Below are 10961 nucleotides of genomic sequence, written 5' to 3'. Positions count from 1 at the left end.
GACCTACATCCTAGATCACTCTACCCAGCAAACTACCATTTAGGAATGAAGGGTAGATAAAATGCTTCCCAGACAAGGTAAAACTAAAGAAGCTCATCATTACCAAGCTGTTATTACATGAGATGTTAAAAGGACCTATCTAAGGAAAAGAAGAAGAAGATCAAAACTGTGAGCATTAAAATGGCAAAAAATTCACAACTATCAACAACTGTATCTAAAAAACAAACTAAGCAAACAACTAGAACAGGAACAGAATCATAGAAATGGAGGCCACATGGAGAGTCAGCAGTGAGGAGGGGGAAAGGGAGAATGGGGGAACAGGGGAAAGGATAAAGTAGCGCAATTGGTAGGTACAGAATACAGGGTCTGGTGCAAATAATGCCCCTTTTTATTACACATTTTTATTACAAAGTCATATGTAATTCTATAACATAACTATCATACTCAAGCATATCATGTGATATTTTAGGTGAAATTTTCAAATTAAAACTGTAAATTATCACACCCATATTATTACCCTACCAACCACACTCAAGCAGGCTTTACTTTTGTAGATGCTGTAGACAGGGGGAGGGTAAGAATAGTATAGGAAATGGAGTGGCCAAAGAACTTACATGCATGACCCATGGACATGAACCAGGGTGGGGATTGCTGGAGGGAATGGGGCTACCAGGCAGAGGGGAGCACAGGGGGAGAAATTGGGACAACTGTAATAGCATAATCAATAAAAATATTTTTTAAAAATGAAATTAAAATATTACATTAGTTTCAAGTATACAATGGTGATTCTATATCTATATACCTTATGGTGTGATCACCATGACGAGTCTGGTAATCACCTGTCACTGTGCAAAGTTACTGTGATACTATTGACTATATTCCTTGTGCTGTACATGACATCCCTGAGGCTCATTTATTCTATAAGTTTGTGCCTCTCATTCCCTTTCACCTTTTCCACCCATCCCCCCATGCCTCTCCCCTCTGGCAACCATCAGAAAATATGGAACGCTTCACGGATTAGCGTGTCATCCTTGCGCAGGGGCCTTGCTAATCTTCTCTTTTGTGTTTCAGTTTTAGACTTTGTATTGTCAAAGCAAGCGCTCTGTAGGATTTTTTCTCTGCAATTCAAATCTGTTTCCAAAATCAATCTGGATTTCTTTTATCAGTACAACAGAAGACAGAACGACAGAGAAGGAAAGGAGGACTTGAACTGCTGAAAAGGAGCAGAGGCGTCAGATGCCCCCAGACGTCTGAGATAGAGATAGGACGATTAGGAGAGTTAAGCAGGGCTTATGCCACGGCAAAAAGGGAAACCTGGGGTGACACAGTTCACGTCATCTGACAAAATAGAGCCTGCACATGGTTTTTGTGCTGAGCCGCTGCTTCCAGCACAAACTCGAGGAGAAATTTAAGACAATCGTGTGGGGGGCCCCTGCAGAGGCAGACCGGAAGGGCTCGCGTGGGCCAAGGAGTAAGTCCCGATGGGCCCTGAGGGGCTGGGCTCTGATTTCTCTCCTCGTGCTTCCCTACTGCAGGGTCTGCCTCAGGTTGGGAGCGCAGTGGACCTGCATTTGGATACTCTTATTTGTGTGATGGGGGCTCTCCTTCTCCCTGCGTCTTTGGAAGAGGGGAAGGTGGCTCGTGATCCCGGCAGCAACACGGAAACCCCTCCGAAGAGCCACACAAATTCACGACCTCCCATTCCGTCAAGTTCCCCCTCTGCACAATGATCCCTAGTTAGCCTCAGAAAGATGAGAATTCATGTTTGAGCGCCTTTAAGGAAGGAGTCGGTTCTGGGTTAGGTAGTATAGTACACCACTACAAAGGTTCTCCAAGCATGTCTTTTGCGTTCCCACACACGCAACAACTTCACTCTAAGCACCCATAGGTAGACTTCAGAATGTGGTCATTATACACCTGAATTTATCACAATCCGGTTCCCAGCCCTGTTCTTTTCCTCTAAGTGGCTTTTTTTCTAGATTATACTTCAACCCCAAAGGACATACTTTTGAGAAAATACTCCATTAAAGACATTGTTGGAGCAACTTTTATTATTCATTAGTGTGCTTTAAAGTGGACCTAAATAGGAATGCTTTTTGCTAAAAGTAGAAATACATCCATTTCTGTGATCTAATTATACAATTGGTTAGAATTTCTATCTATCAGTTCAAAGGGAAACTTGGTTTCAGTGAATTTGTTTTTAATAAAAACGTGTTATCTATGATAAATATATTCCACTTTGTTCGAATGGATTTGATTGGCAAAACGTATTGAGCAGAAGTACTGGTAGAGCTTAATTTCATTGCTTTGAGAAAATGTATTGAATGCTGGTTTGAATTAAATTCTATTTGTTTTAATAAAAGTGTATTGGCCTGAGTGTACATATATTTGTTTTAGTGGCAGTGCACTGGATCCAATAAAACTATATTGGCTTCACTGCTTATGCCTCCTTTTCAGTGAAAATGGATTGAATGGGAAAACGAAATAGGCATGAAGCAGCCAGCCCCAAGGTCTCTGCTTGGCGAGAGTATCCAAACAGCAGAGGGAATGTGTTTCCATAGCCTTTACATCAAAACACAGCTTTAAATTTAAATACTTGACTATCAAGAACTCAGCTGTGGGACTGAATTGCCCCCATAAAGAGTGCAATTTTCTGGAGCAGCCCTTTCCACGGACGAATTAAGGGGCTGTCCAGGACACCAGAGGAAGAGATTCTAAGAAAGCCAACAGCAGGTTTGTCAACATCCCTTAAGCTTTATATGGGCCTCACGGGTTCCAATAAGAGGCTGTCTACCAGGCATTCCCAAGTCCCGTAAATGAGCGGAACACAGATCATGAGGACTCCCCGAGGATGGTGTTGGCCCATGAGCACTGAAATGAGTTTGACTTTGAGCTGATTAAAAGGGGAGAAGAATTGAAAGAAGTGTTACCCTGAGACACATATCAGAATTACTGGATGTTTCATGGATTATAGATCCTCAGAGAGGAGTCAGCTCTCCGGAGGGAGTTGACATTGGTCCTGTTATCTAGGAAATGGCACTTATGCAAAGTGTCACGACCACACTGTGTAATGCATGTGGCTCCCAGGTGCCCAGGCCTACAGGTGCTCTTTTGTATCGATGCCCTGACCCAAAAGCTGGAGTTCAAGTAATGCGGATTAATAATAACATTGGCTGTTGTTCTTATGTGACTGTCTGACTATTAAGAGAGTATGTGTTCTGAATTTTTTTCCCCTAGAAGATGAACTTGACCTGATCTTCTACCTAGTTTCGTTTAGACTTGATGAGAAATAAATGCAAATTCCATTTTCATTAAGACCTTTACTCCAACTAAATGTGCTAACAAGCTCTAGACTTCCACTTTCCCACTGATAATGCTAATTCTCGACTAGTGCCATTACCAAGAAACCCTAAACCCTTGGTGTATAGTTGCTCATTTTTTGAATGCCTGGATTCTCATAAGACCCTACAAGGCTGAGAGAGAAAAAGCGATGCGTGGATTTTTTTCCTCTGTGGAAATTCTCCCAATTCTGTGTGGGAAGTCAAGGATAAAATGGGATTTGTGGTAGAGAACTTTGCCGTGCTGTTCTTGGAGAGGCGACGTCGCAACCCTGGGGGACAGCAAGTGTCAGAGTGGAGTATCGATCCACCACATTGTACAAGTATGATGTGAGACTGAATGTACCAATTTCAGTGTGACTTAATTCACTGTCCTAACAGTGGAATTTTCAAAATGTAACCCTAGGATATTCCCAGTGTCAAACAGCAGGAATGCAGAAACGTACCCTATGTTGGGAAGGAGCATAGCAGGATCTTGAGGGTGGCTGTGCAGAGAGACAAAACATACCTGGGAACTGGGAAATCTCATGTGTAGATTTGCAGGGTGTCCCTGACCACAGGCTTGGAAAAAAGCACATCTCCAGGAAGACCATTCAGAACAGGCATTCCCTCTGGAGAGACCGGCGAGAGACAGGCACTCACTGAAATTGCCTGGGAGGTGATTCCAGGAAACCTCAGAAGGTGAGTGGGGAAGTGCGACAAAGGAAGGAGGCAGCACACAAAGGGGTTGTTGTCAAGCAAGCCATGCCCGGGTCAACTGGAGATGGATCCTGCTGTAGAATCTGGGATTAAATGCGGAGTCTGTGTTTTAGAGCTGTTCCACGCAAGGGGCCGGGGAGTCGAGGTATTTACATAACAGTACCAACTTATACACCAGCCCCCGTCCTCACTGCTTGAGAGCATCTTCCAAGGACCATTAATACTCTGGTGAATGTTCCCTGCCAGGTGAGCAGGCACGGTGGGCACTGACCATGAGAAAAAGCTTTAAGGCAGAGAATGCGATTGGAATAGGTAAGGTTCAAGGTAAGGGCAGAGCACTGACAAGATCTGCTGTCCCCATGAAGCCCATTTTACAGATGAGTAGACTGAGATACAGCGGGAATGTAGTTTTCCCAGTGACACACAGCTCATAAGCAGCACCAGGCAAAATGCAAATCCACCCTCTGTTTCACTTGGAAGGCAATGACAACCATCTGGCCATATTCCCTTGCCATGCTGTCCAGCTGAAGAAGTTGGGGTGCCTCTCAGATTTAAAAACCATTTCTTGATGGGGTTTATGCTGCTTCAGGGCTGAGCACTGCAAGTAGGAGACAGGACCTGGGAGTGCTACATTGCTGAGCTCTGTCTCTAAGAGTGGCCAGAGAGTAGTCGGTGTTAGGCTGAACTGAATCTTGGTATCTAGGTGTCTGGTTACTGAATGCTAAACCCAGTCCGTCCTAGGGTATTTCTGCCTAAGAGTCAGTGCAAATAACTGCATGCTCAGAGTCACGTGCTCTGGGTCGCTTTCAGGGAGCCACGGGTCCCCTAGCTATCTCCCAGTTCCACCAGGCCCCGTTTTGTCCCCCTGTCATTGATCCTTTTGCGATTCGTTTTTCCATTTCAGGCATGCTTGCTAGCTGCTAGCTGCTTTGTAAAGTAAGTTATGATGACTTCGTATGACAAAAGAGAACAGCCATCCTCACAGCTGTTTTGATCCCATTTAAGGAAACAGTGTTGACATCTGAATGCCACAACCGCAGAGAGGTGGATGGGTTGTTGTGGCTGCTGGGAGAGCTGCTTTGTAAAGTAAGTTATGATGACTTTGTACAATAAAATGAAACAGCCATCCTCACAGCTGTTTTGATCCCATTTAATGAAATGGTGGTGACATCTGAATGCCACAACCGCAGAGAGGCGGATGGGTTGTGGTGGCTGCTGGGAGTGGAAAGATCAGTAGTATTCCCCAGACTAATACCTCAAACTACAGTTCTGCTGTTAGCATTGTTCTCTGTCAGTCCATGGCTGCTGCTGTGCCCCTCTTACTAGGGACAGACTTCAGGTAGAGCAACAATCCTCTAGCTATTTTTTTTTGTTACCTGTAAACACGATTGGACAGCCAGGACAGAAATAATGCATGCAGTATTGTAGAGATAAGTAAAATATGTCGGTGGAAAGAAGCAATCAGCTAACAGTTCCTTTTTGAGAACTCAAAACATATACTGTCTCAGGAGAGCCAATAGACTGTGTGTCATCCCATCAGGAAGTGCCAGGACAATCTTTAGTTTCTCCTTCTTTGTCGCACATAAAGTAGGGAGAGCAGTGCCGGGGAGATATCAGACAGCAAACACAGAACCAAGTCAAGGAGCCAGTCTCACCGCAATCAATTATGTGAGGGTATTATCAAATCAATGAATTCACAGTGTGAATGCTCGCGGCAGATGGACGAACACTTGTCGGCTATCTGGAGCCGGGAGAGTCAGATTTATTTTCCAAGCTTGTTTGTCTCATTTCTCCTGCCTGGTGCTGGAAGGCAGAGCATGCATCTGTGGTTTTTCAAATGCAGGAGATCGCTGACTGTTTTATAGTGGGTGAGATTGGGCTCTGCAAGCTGAACTCTCTAGGACTTCTGGCTTTTATCTCCAAATGCGGACAAAGGGGAGCAGGTTTGGCATTGGGTTTCTGCCCATGACTTTTGGTTCCCAGCAACAACAGAATGGGGTTGGCCCGTTCCATGAACTGGTCTCCCAGACTTGGCTGTGATTGTGGGATCTGCTCCACTATGACCTCAGGGTTGGGCTTCCAAGAATCTTCTGCCAGAGGTATAGCCGAGTCAAGATGGCAGCCCTCTTGCACCCAGAGGTATTACCTGCGGTTGCTGGGCAGTGAGTGCTGTTACATCTTCTCACCACAAAGGGTTCTGGCCTTCTCAGTTGGCAGAGAACTTGAGATAAGCTCTGGCCTGAGCTGGTCAAGAAGTAAAGGGGCATCTTTTGAGTCAGAATTGTAACTTCACAGCACCTGCCCTCCAACTCCATTTTTCAGGTTTCCTCTCATAGGAGGAATCATCTTTTCCATTTTGTTACTGGGGCAAGCAGAAGTTCCTTAGTGTTCCTGAGGTCAAGCAAGGGGTCCATGAACACACCGAGTCTAAATTTGCAGCCCCTTAACCTGGTGCATGACCAAGGACCACGTTACACAAATTCTAAATGCTTCAGGGTAGAGCAAATCATAAGTCTCCAGGGCTGGTGGGGACCAGCCAGAGTCTAAGGCTCGATGATGCCAGAACCCCCCGACACACCTAGCCCATCACTGACCAAATAAATCAGACTTTCTGGGTGATTCCATCATGCAGTTAGGGTTGAATCGCTGTAACGGGCATTGAGGGTATTCTAATGTGGAGAAAAGCAATGAAATGTGACAAAGGCCATAATGGAAGTGAGCGCATGCTTCCAATGGGGGCAGAGAGAAGGAGTCCCAAACACAGGTAGGAGATGAAGTCCATAGTGGCTTCCTGGAGAAGGTGACCCTGAGCTGCTTTCAATAAAGAAGCAGGAATTGTGCATTATCCAAAGAAGGGGAAGGCAGACTGTGCAAACTCTTGGAGAATCTCCAAGGAACCTACTGTGGTTGACATGTATAAAACAAGTCAGAGGGAGAGGGCGGGCAGATGGAGAGAGAGATGCATTGGACCTCATGATGAGTGCACCGTGCAGGGGAGTTCAGCCCAGGTTTCAGAGGAAAGCCCCGTGAAGGCACTCATCTGATCAGATTTCAGTTTCAGAGAGGGTATTCTGGCAGCTGAATGAGAAAATAAGTAGGAGGGGGTTCTAAACAATTACAGAACCAGCAAAAACCCAAATCACTCAGTTTGCCACCATTGTGAGTTAGGGTTCGGGTGTGTATCTCAGAAAAGAAATAGAAGCTGAAATTTTCTTGAAAAAAAAATTACCATAAAATCCCCATTGGATTCTTTTAGGGAAGCAGTTTCTAAAAATGGAAAAAAACCCCTGAATTTGAAATAGAAAATTTAGAGGTTTGCTCCAAATCTATGGTTTGTTTGATTCTCTAAACAAACCACTTCTGGCTTGGGCTTTCTGGGGTGATGATGGCTGATGAGTCCTGTTGTTCCCCACCTGCCAGCTTGAAGGACAGAGCTTTGTAGGGCCAGGAACCCAACTCCCGGGGCCAGAGAAATTTGGATTTAAATCCCAGCTCTGACCGCAACAAGCTGTGGGACCCTGAGAAATTTACTTAACCTCTCTGTACCTTAGATTACTCATCTGTAAAGTAGGGTGACAGTATCATGTCCATCCCGGGGTTACATGACAAAAGACATGTAAACACATGGACATGCATGTCAAGAACCTAGCACATGAAAACACTAAAAAATGACCAAAGGAATGAAAGGACACAAAACTAAAAACAAATGACACTGAAAGGAAATGTGATGGTCCGCTAAGAAATTCCTATTTTATTCCACTCTGACATGATCTGGAAACTTCATTTTTTAACAAAAAGGGAGAGAAACTCATTGTCACTGTGCAGTTCAGCCCTTCCAACCAGTCGTCATGACTTCAATGCCAAAGAACGGAATTAACCTGATGATTTTTGCTCCAAGTTGCTGAACCAAAACCTAACCTGCAAAATGATCCGTGTCCGCTCCTGTGACTTTTACTTGCTCTGGTGAAGGCAGAGGAGGGTTTGACTCCTTCACTTGTGATATCTGCGGTAACCCATCAGCGGCTGAGCTGAAGGATGTGTGCGGCGCTCCCTGGCCCCCTTTAATGCGCCATTAAATCAAATACTCTATTAGCAGAATTAGTTCATTCAGTGTCTGCACAGAAATGTCCTGCGAATTGTGTGATGTCTCTCGCAAATGGCCCTGCACTCTGGGGTCTACTTCAGCAGTTTATATCCTGTGGAGGAGGACTGAGCTGCCCCAGGATCTGACTGCCTTCCTCTATGTGAAATATTATGGCTCCCACAAAGGATAATTACTTCGATCATTTTGCCATGTGCAAACCTGGTGAATTCAAACGCTGTTGATCAGGCTCTGGCCCAAAGCCTGCTGTCCTCACACCTGCAGCCCAGGGCCCGCCTTGGCCATGGACTTCCCGCCCTCTCAGCTTCTCTGCCCTGCATAGGTCCATTCCAGATGCTGGTGCCAAAATACATGCATTTGCTGAGAGTAAAAATGTGGAGAAATCCTTTTCTGCAAAGACCTGGGCAGGAACAAAGCGTGCCCCCACTTTTGTATTCTCTAGCAAGAGCTGCAGGTTGAAACTCAGTACCCATATTTCCATTCTCTGCTATTTACACTCCATAAATGTGAAAGTGGGCAATGCTACCTGCTGTGCCTCCATCCTAATAATCTCATGCTCCGAAGATTAGCGGGCATGTCAAGCACACAATGTCACGTTCAGGTTGGGCATGTGGAGTGCCGCGTGATGCTTCATTTGCCAGGGCTCTGGGCCGCTGCTGAGGGTTCTCTGGCTCTTTTCCTTTGTGCTGAGCTGCATTTAGCCAATGTGTATGTCATCTGTTATGCTCATTCCTAAAGTAGCGAGTTGGTGTTTTAGGGAAGTATTTGTTCTTGGAAGAGATAAACCTTAGGAGACTTCTGGTCAAGATGGTTGCATAGGTAAACACAGTTTGCCTCCCTGTACAACCACATCAAAAATATAGCTGAACTATAGAACAACCATCATTCAGAACCATCAGAAATCAAGCTGAATGGAAGTCCTACAACTACGGAATTAAAGAACAAACTACATTGTGACTGGTAGGAGGGGCAGAGATGTGGAACAGGCTGGACCCACACTCACATGTGGCAGATAAAAATTGGCAGGGCTATCTTGGGAGTGAAGGGCCCCAGCCCCACAACAGGCCTCTCATTCCAGGGCTCCAGTTTCCAGGAAAACAAGTCTCCATAACATCTGCCTATAAAAACCAGTGGGGATTGAGGCTTTGGAAGACAGAAACTGCTGGAATTCCTGGAAGTTCCTCTTAAAGGGCCCACACACAGACTTACTCAGACTCACTTGCTCTGAGTGCCAGCACAGGGGCAGCAGATTTGAGAGGCACAATAGACATACAGGCGAGAACTGAACTGCCCAGCATCAGGGTGAGAGCTGGGGAGCAGATTTCTCCCAGACAGAAGTACTGGCAGAGGCCACTGTTCCTTTTCTGAACCCTCCCTCAACAGAGTCACAGAGCAGCAGGTGGGCTCCATATCAGAGACTCCATTAACCTAGCTCTTACTGTTTGTCCCACCCTGGTGATTCCCTGAGGTCCCACGCCATCCAACTTGCAGGCCAACCCAAGCTGTTTCCAGTGGCTTTTCTATATGAATGGCTTGTCGTGGCCCATGCTTCAGATTTTCTTAAATTCTCTTAAACAAGCAGCATCTGCCTTTAGCGCAAGCCACATACCTCTCAGTAAGTTGTCCCAGGACTGGCACTAGCAGCAGCCAGCCTTGGTTCACAGCTTGGCCTTACCTGGGCACCTCCAAGCCCAGCACAAGTAGCAGCCATCTGCAGATTGCTTTGTAGATTATGGTGTGTGACCCTGAATGGAACAGAGGTGGTGGCTGACCTTGGATGTGCCAAGTGCAATCAAGGATCAACTACAATAGGAGTGTGTACACACACCCACACAGTGGGTGTCCCTTGAGTACCTGGCTTGAGTAATAGAGGAGGTTGTGTCACTTAACATCTCAGGACACCTATTATATTAGGTCACTTTACCAAGCTTGGGAGATGTAGCAGCTCTACCTAACACATGGAAACAAACACAGGGAGTTTGCCAAAATGAGGATACAAAGAAACATGCCCTAAATGAATGAACAGAAGAAAACTTCAGAAAAAGACTAAACTAAATGGAGACAAGCAATCTGCTAGATGCATAGTTCAAAACACTGGTTATAAGTGTGGTCAATGAACAACAGATGAACTCACAGAGACTTTAGCATCATAAAAAAGGACATGGAAACCACAGAAAGAACGAGTTAGAATGAAGGATACACTAACTGAAATGAAGAACAATCTACAGAGAATCAACAGTAGAGTGGATGAAGCTGAAAATCAAATCAGTGATTTGGAACATAAGGAAGCAAAACCAACCAGTCAGATCAACAAGAAGAAAAAGGAATCCAAGCCCTGACTGGTGTAACTCAGTGGATTGAGCATAGGCTGCGAACCAAAGTGTCACAGGTTCGATTCCCAGTCAAGGCACATGCCTGGGTTGCAGGCCACGGCCCCCAGCAACCGCACATTGATGTTTCTCTCTCTCTCTCTTTCTCCCTTCCTTCCCTCTCTAAAAATAAATAAATAAAATCTTTAAAAAAAGAAAGAAAAAGGAATCCAAAACAATGGAGCCAAAACGAGAGGCTCCAATTCAAAGGAACCTCTGGAACAACTTGTAGTGTACCAACACTTGTGTCATGGGGGTACTGGAAAGAGAAGAGAGAGAGCAAGAAATTGGAAGCCTATTTGAAAAAATAATGAAAGAAAACTTCCCTAACTTGGTTAAGGAAATAAACATACAAATCCAAAAAGCACAGAGAATCCCAAACAAGATGAACTCAAAGAGCCTCACACATAATTAAAATGCCAAAGGCTAAAGATAAAGAGAGAATCTTAAAAG

The 10961-nt window shown here is 45.1% G+C and overlaps 1 non-coding gene across 1 annotated transcript; it reads right to left on the bottom strand.

The window, feature by feature from the left end:
- Positions 1–994: 994 nt before the first annotated feature.
- LOC114508315 lies at positions 995–1099 on the bottom strand. Its single transcript, XR_003685544.1, has one exon. It is a non-coding gene; the product is annotated as a U6 spliceosomal RNA (small nuclear RNA).
- Positions 1100–10961: the final 9862 nt, after the last annotated feature.

Source organism: Phyllostomus discolor, chromosome 10 (assembly GCF_004126475.2).
Source record: "Phyllostomus discolor isolate MPI-MPIP mPhyDis1 chromosome 10, mPhyDis1.pri.v3, whole genome shotgun sequence".
Classification (NCBI taxonomy): domain Eukaryota; kingdom Metazoa; phylum Chordata; class Mammalia; order Chiroptera; family Phyllostomidae; genus Phyllostomus; species Phyllostomus discolor.
Note: the sequence above shows the minus strand (reverse complement) of the source record. Positions and strands in the feature narration are given on the sequence as shown.